The 8,430-nt window shown below is 40.7% G+C and overlaps 1 pseudogene; it reads left to right on the top strand.

Moving 5' to 3' along the window:
• The first annotated feature begins 6,550 nt into the window (after nt 1-6,550).
• Nucleotides 6,551-8,430, top strand: LOC133901466 (uncharacterized; annotated as a pseudogene).

Raw genomic sequence — 8,430 nt, 5'->3', positions numbered from 1 at the left:
CCTCCCCACGCCTGCCATGGCCACCTCTTGCACCAGGCCATGGCGTTGGCCCCTTGCCGGTCTTTCTTGCTAGATCCGTGGGGAATACAGCGATGAAATGACTTCTGAGGCTAATTGGAATGCTGTGGCTGTAATTAATTGAAGTAAAGCAACCTGGGTTATAAATACATGTCCTTATAGATAAGACATGGATATATATATATATATGTATGTATATATATGTATGTATATGTATATGTATGTATGTATATGTATGTATGTATATGTATGTATGTATATATATGTATGTATATGTATGTATGTATATATATATGTATGTATGTATGTATATGTATATATATGTATATATATATGTATATCTAGTTATACAATAGTATATTCTATAGCCAGGTCTCCTTTAATCCCCCGTCAGTCCGGCTCCTTCAACCACCTCTCAGACCTGCTCCTTCTTCCCAACCGGCCTGGTCACATTTCATCTCCTTCCGCCCGGTGAATCGGAGAAATGTTGGCTGCTGATTTCTCGCGATTCTTCCAGATCCTTTCCCAAATTTTTGCTCCTGCCTCCTCTCCCCCCTGGATTATCGGATTCGGGAGTCTTCGGCGGCTGTGTTCTTGAGTTCGCGTTTCCTTTCCGGCGGCCGTGTTCTGACTGCATACATGCCCCTGAAGCTTCTGCTGCCCATTTCCGATTTCTTTGCCGGATAGAAGGGTGCGTCGCTGATTTTTTTCTCGGAGCATGAAGGGTCGAAGTCGTCGGACCCCATCCCCCTGGATTTATCGGATCTGAGAGCCCAAGTCCCCATCTTCGGTGGCAGAGATCCGTTTCCTGAGAGAAGGTAGCGCCATTTTGTTATTATTCAGTTTGGAAACTGGTAATAGTTGCTAGCTGTCTCTCTGATTTCGCAAATTTTGTTATTTCTTCTTGTCCCTCTGATTTTGTAGTTGGATTTGTTCTGAAAATCGGTGTTGAGATGCTGATTTCATTTTTGTGTCTTTGATAAACAATTATGTGCATGAGATGAAGCTAGGAAAGGGGAAGAAGATGCTGTGTGGGCTAGTGTAGTTCCAAGAGCTGCCGGTTTATTTCTTGAATTTTATTCTCAGCCACAACAGCTTCGAGTGACACCTCCCTCATATCTTGATCTCTGCAATTCATGCTTGTAGTTCACATTTGAAAATAAGTGGAAAGATGTCATCCCTTGTTAGGATGTTTAAAATATTGTTCATGCTTGTAGTTCACATTTCAGAACAAGTGGAAAGATATCTTCCCCTGTTAGGATGTTTAAAATATTGTTCAGCCAACCATTCTTGTAATCCTCATTTTGAAAGTAATCTAAGTTTTTTTCTTTAGTCTTCTCATCTTTGTTTTTTGTTTGTCAGCAATTGTTGTCGAATTGTTTCACAATCCTTTATGATCTGATTACTTCGTATGTGCAATTTCAGTAGTTACCATCTCTCTGTATGTCCTTTTCAGCTAAAAATTAATCAAATATTTTTTAAATGATATATATTTATGACTAGAGGGAGTAAAAAATTATACTCTTATATCTCCCGCTCTTGGCAAGACACGAAGACACCGAAACGCCACTCCCTCCCAAGATCTTGTACCTCTGCTGGATCATCATGTAGCTGGCTCGCTCTCACTTGGATAGTTGGATCCCAGCTGTGCACTGTACATATAAACTGTGTTAGAATTTATAGGCGCATAGTATATTTGAGTAATTCTAAATAAATCTTAAAAGTCCAACAAAGTGAAGGTGGATGTGTATCTTTTCCTATTTACTAGTGAAGATGGAGGAAGATTAACTTACAAGGAATTATCTCTTCCATCTATTTAGTATGTGCGGATAAGATGACTAGGAGAACACGCGCTCGCTCGCCTCACTGGGCGAAGAGCGCGGGCACACGGCATCTGCATGAATGGTCTATCGAAATCGGGTCCAGTAACTTATACATGTGCGACATCTTTTTGCAATTTTATTCTTTTTGTTGTTGTTGTTGTTGTTGTTGTTGTTGTTGTTGTTGTTGTGTGTGTGTGTATATATATATATATATATATATATCGTGTTGGTTAAGAATTCGATCGTGGTACTTAATTGAGTCCAATTGTGACGTGTCTCAACCACACAATTATCTCTATATATCTGCCAGCTGCATCCACAAAGTATATACACAATTAGAGTTTTACCTATTTTCTCTCTGCTGCACCATCGCACATAGTCTACTCTATCACATTGCGTTGGCGTGCACTGATGAATGGGTGATCAGGTCTCTAGAACCCGTCGCTCTTAGGATCCTGCACCGGAAGGGGGCGAATAAGGTTTTTGGAAAGTGCTCGTCGCGATTACTCATGATCTGCTTCCTCTACATCATAACGATATGCTTCCTCTACTTCCTCTTCATCGTCTTTCTGCTGCATCGCTATCACAGAAGCCTCTTCATCTCACTCTGTCATCGGATATGTATACTGCGATCTATTATATATTAGAGATCTTATCGAAGCTTGTCGGAATACCTCTTGAAAAGCTAGTCGGGTCTCGTCGGGGCTTGTCGGGAAGCTAGTTGTAGCTTGATATTTACATCTGTTCATATTCATGTTATATTTAGGAATTGAATTAAATTAAATCTGAAAGTATCGGTCGGTAGTCGAGCAGGCTCATGAGATTTAGTACATTGTAAAGAAACTTGAACTCCTAAAGTGTGTATTACACGACAAGTTTGTGGCTGAGGCATCATTGGCTCCCTCGTGGAGGAATTTTGCTATTACTCTAAAACACAAGAGACAAGAAATCTCTGTTGAGAGTATGATCGCGTCTCTTGATGTTGAGGAGAAAGCTTGGGCTAAGGATGTGCATAACAAAATAGACGATGGACAGTCTAGCGCAAATGTGGTACAACAGTCTTCTAACAACATGTTCAAAGAAAAAAATAACAAGGACAAACAAACCACCAACTTCAAGAAGATAATGATGAACAAATATGATAAACCTTGTTTCGTGTAAGGTGAGGTTAACCATTAGGCTAAAGATTGCCAATACCGCAAAAAGAAAAAAGTTAATCAAGAAAAGAACATTAAGTCTATCAACGTAACTATTGGCAACACTAGAGGTGAAGCTAATGGTATGGTAATTTACTTATTGTTCTTTTAGTGAATTAGTCTACCAATTGGTGGATTGATACTGTGGCTAATGTTCATGTACGTGCTGACATTTCAATTTTATCTTCTTATCAGGTCGCTCAGAATTCTTTCATCCTAATGGGTAATGAGTCTCATGCTTCTGTTCATGGTGTTGGTATGGTAGATTTGAAGTTTACTTCAAGAAAGATCGTGTAGCTGATGAACGTGCAATATGTCCCTTCAATAAAAAAGAATCTAGTTAGTGGTTCCCTTCTCTATAGAGATGGGTTTAAGATGCTGTTTGAGTCCAACAAAGTAGCTATGTCGAAACATGGACTTTTTATTTGTAAAGGCTATAAGTGCGGGGGCTTGTTCCGCTTTTTCCTTTCTGATTTATGCAATAAATTTATGAAAAAATATTTGTGGTAATATTAATGGAGATGAGACTAGTGTTTACCACTCATAGTTATGTCACATAAATTTTGGTTGTATGTCTTGGCTTTATAGCTTGAATTTAATTCCAAAATTTTCTATTATTAAAAGTTCTAAGTGTCAAAGTTATGTGCAATCTAAGAAACCTGGTAAGCCTCACAAGGTTGCCGATGAGACAAATTTGCTACCACTGGAACTCATAGATTCATATCTTTGCGAAATGAATGGTATGTTGACGAAGGGTGAAAAAAGAGATTTCATGACTTTAATTGGTGCTGCCTTTATATTCTTTATGTGTATTTATTAAAATCTAACATTTGCACTTGCCTCTATGTTGTATCCTTTGTAGTATTCTGGCATGTGGTTCGCATGAGAGAATTCAGTGGCAAACAAAATCACAATGCATGTACATGGTGACGCTATTTAACACACTGCGCATTAAATATTATTCGACGTGCCACACCCGGACCAATCCGAGCCCATCGCAATGACCAAACATGCCCGTAGGTGAAAAAAACAGGAAATAGTCTATTAAAAAATAGATAAACACTTATTAAGAAACCGAAAACCCGAAAAACATACGTTATAAAACATAAAAACACACATTATAAATTAGAAAAGACCTATTAGGTCATCTCCAACAGCATCGACTTTTACTGATCCGCTTCCCCATGTGGCTATTATAGCTGTCCTTTTGCTGGTTCCATCAGATGGATGAGCGCTCCAATATCTCCTCTATCTGGTGCTACAGGGATAGAGGTGGGAGGGGGCATACCCCATATTTGGGGTACTCTCTCATTTCTATTACTATTTACAGAGGATGATTGTGGATCTGAAGGGAGAGAGAGAGTAATGGAAGATAGAAAATATGGTAGCTACTGGAGATAGAAAAAATAGAGAGTACTAAATAGTATTAGAGGATGTTGTAATAGTATTATAGGGGACGGATTTTTAGAGTATCTACTGGAGATTACTTTAAGAAAAACATGCATTATAAAACAGGAATGCCGAAAAACATATGTTATAAAACAGAAAAAACCTATTAAGAAACTGAAAAGTAGTTATTGGCAACAACGCCATATACGTAGTACAGAGGAATAACAGCCTACGAGATTTGCTCAATAAATAAGGAAATTAATCACATAATTAGGAAATAATATTAAGCTAATCAACGCCATATATGTCAGTACTGTTATTTTACTTTTAGCCCTATGAACTTTTACTTATTTACAAATAGGTCCCTCAATTTTACAAATAAGCCTTGTAACTTTCTATTTTTACAAATTAGCCCTTGTTCTTTTTTAGAAAAGCTCATGTAGTTTAAAACCCTCATAACTTTTCCGTTATAGCTCCGTTTTAGGTGATTCTTGTGCTCACGCGATCGTAGCAACGAGTACTATCCGTCATTAGGCTTTTCATAGCACTTTGATTCTGTTTAGTGTACTATTCTAAGATATTTGTGCTTGCTTGTTTTCGGTATGTGCGATTGCTATAGGAGATGAATAGTACGTGAGCCTGCAGGACCAGATCTTTGAAGAGTTTGATCAACTCGCTGCTGAAGGCAAGTGTCCTTGATCACATTGAACCTGTTGTCCAATAGTGTGTATTTTACTTTCTAATTGCATGCTTTGTCAATATGAATCCCATATTTTGGGTTTATTAGTACTTTCTATTATTATCCTTGTTGCCGGTATTGTAGTTAGGTGTCAAGGGTAGAAATGTTAGTTGTGCTATCAAGTCGGGCAGGATAAATGTTAACCTAATTAATGGTCTATGCAGCATGATCCGGTTTGGATAATCTTTTGTATTAACATGAAATATAGGGATCTAGGCAGGTTGGTTTGGTTAGTATGGCTGTTGTGTGCGCATTGGGCAACGTGCAAGTACCTTCTTATAATCCTAAGGGCCGGTTCATGGACATGTAACCCGGCATAACAGTGCAACCACGAGGCTTATATGCTACGGCCTGGCCAATTAATTGGATGTCCTCCTTATTCTGTACGCACCAGTGGACGGTTGAGTGGCACAATAGAGAGCATCTGCAGTGGATGGAATCTCTGTTAGCGGTGAAACCTTAGTGGGTGTTTACGAATTTGGAGACACATTGTAAAGGCCTTGTAGTGATCTCTCGGCGTACACTCGAAAGTGTGTAAGGTACCTACAGATAATGGTAAAAGAGTTGATCACGACTCGTGGGTAAAGTATGCAGACTCTGTAAAGTACAAAACTGATCTATCAGCCATGCTCACAGTCAAAAGCGAGCTTGGACTTCTTCATGAATAGTGGGGATCTTGGATGGTTGGTTTTGGGTAGTCGGGTGGTGGTACCCCGATGAGTTGGTAGCCGGATATGAGATATCTAGTGAGTCTAGTAGTCGGATGGAATTCGATGAGCTGTTCCTTTAATGTTGGTGTTGTCACACATAGTAAATAGGATTGTTAAGTCATTTTTGAGTCCTAGATTAGGATGACATAGATACAGTAAACCTTAAGCCTTTATGTCATATTTTCTCACACTTGCTAAGTACTTAATGTACTAACGCTTGTCTTCTCCTAACCTCTTGATTCTGCTCAGAAGATGAGGACTTCGAGGACATCCCGACCGATGGAGCTGAATTCTAGGCAAAGGAAGTTTTCGAACTAAAGACCGGGTTCTAGGCTGGTGCTCCTCTGGACATCGCCTATGGATGGATGGACGACCCGCTACCGTTGTAAGTTATCTTAGTGTTTTCTTTAAGACCTACGGGTCCTTTTATACTGAATCTTATCGTTATGTATGACACTGTTATGAAGTCACCTCATATATGAAACTTGATCCTGACATACATGTGGAATGCATCTGGTTTGTTCTTTTGAAACTGGGTGTGACAAATCATCAATGGAAAATTAATCTGATAAACATTAGAGTGTCATTTGCTTGAAATGGGATTGTGGTTAATCTAGCATCCTGACTTACAAAAGGTCTTATTCGTACAAGGTGGATGGCCACAACATTGGGAATATGGAGCAGCACTTGGGAAATGCAACACCAACAACTTTGTTGCATCAGCTGAGGGATCTGTGGAAGAGCCCTAGGGGCATAGTGATCCGTATTGAGGCATTGGCACTGGTGGCCATTGTCATCTCCTTCTTCCTTGTTGTCTTTGGGTCTTGCCGCCGCTGGTCCAACCGCTGGATCATCCAAAAAGGCGTCTTGGCTGCAAACGTGTTATCTCTGTTCCTGGGGACATACAGCATTGGCCTAATGCAATCTTCGTCCGTGAAGAGCGAGATGTACCCCCTATGGGCTGTGTCCATGCTCACCCTCCTTGGCTGTGCCGACTCAGTCACAGTCTATTATGGCCTGGACTACAAGAGCCAGCTCTGGAAGATGCTATCCCAGCTTTGCCTCTACTGTGAGTATGTGCTGTTGATTGGTATATCAACCATCTCCAGCCATGTTGGTTGCATAGCCATTGGCATGCTGTCTGCCATCACTCTCATCAAGTTCTTCCATGGGTCAATGGCCCTTGTGCTGCCAAGCAGGCTGCGGGATATGATCAGAATGGTTGCACATCACATGGAAGAGGAGGCTTTAAGAATGAGTCGTGGTCAAACGATGATGAAAAATGGGGTTTAAAGTGATTTTTATTATAACCCAAGGGATCTTACCGGCTACCGTTATGTGGTCCATTGGTTCCTCATCAAGAGAATGGCAAGTTTCAATTCGTTCCAGCAGCATCGTCATCTAAAAGGACATGGAAAAATGATGAAGTTGTCATCATAGATGAGATATCATGATGCAACAAAGGTGGGCTGAGAATGGATGTCCATTTATCGAAGGATATGTGCCTCTCTCTCTCTCTCTCTCTCTCTCTCTCATTTGCTGCAACGGCGTTTCTTTGGGTTAGACTATGCTGAATTAGAGCATCAGATGGCCCACAAGTTTGTCTTTGAAGGGCTTCAGTTGAATACGGATGAGGTCCCGTGATATGAGAGGGCCTTCAGGGTGATTGAAGTTGAGTTGGCTTTTCTCTACGATATCTACCTCACCAGTGATGCATTCCTTTATCATTACGAGTCAAAAACTGCGACTATCTGGGCATTCGCTTCGGTCATCGGGATATCTTTTGTTGGAGTAGCGGCTGCCATACTTGGGACGAGGACTACCCGTACTTCTGGTGGCACCATTGTTGTGGGCACCACAACGGCAGACCTTGTAATTACTATTGTCATACTGTGGTGTCCCTAGCTTTGCTGCAAGTGTTGCAGTTGTTACACTGTTGGATGTCAAATTGGGCCAGAGTCGTGCTCGTTTGTGATTACATCAGGAATGATCAGCAGACAAGCTGTTGGATGAGATTGAGAGCTCTGATGTTAAGTAGGATCAATTGGTTCGACAAATATCTGTGGCACAATAATCTTGGGCAATATTCATTAATTGAATCAATCAGCACAAACAAGTGCAACTTCTTCAGGGCGTTGGGGGTCCGTCTTTACTAAATATATTTCCTTCTTTCGGCGATGTTTGGATTGCAGTACATTGAGCAAGTGCTCCGAGAAATGTGGGGCATCCAGACAATGGATGCTGTTGTGTTGCATGCTGATGTGAAGGCAGCCATTGTTGATTTTCTTACAAGCCACAACAGTGAGTTAGGGTCATCCCCATTGCAAAGTAATGCATGGCGCAATTACTGTTGTGGCAATGACATCATCGAAGTTATTTTGAAATGGCACATTGCAACATGTTATTGTGAACTGGAGCGCAAGAGCAAGGGGGGCTTCCATTTTGGGGATGAGAGTTGCAACGAAATCGTGGCAAAGAATCATACTGTCCAAATATTGCGCATACCTGGTGGTTTCCGTGCCACAACTACTCCCTGGACAATAGGTACGTACTAA

The sequence above is a fragment of the Phragmites australis genome, chromosome 20 (genome assembly GCF_958298935.1).
Source record: "Phragmites australis chromosome 20, lpPhrAust1.1, whole genome shotgun sequence".
Taxonomy (NCBI): domain Eukaryota; kingdom Viridiplantae; phylum Streptophyta; class Magnoliopsida; order Poales; family Poaceae; genus Phragmites; species Phragmites australis.
This window is presented reverse-complemented; position numbering and strand designations above follow the sequence as displayed.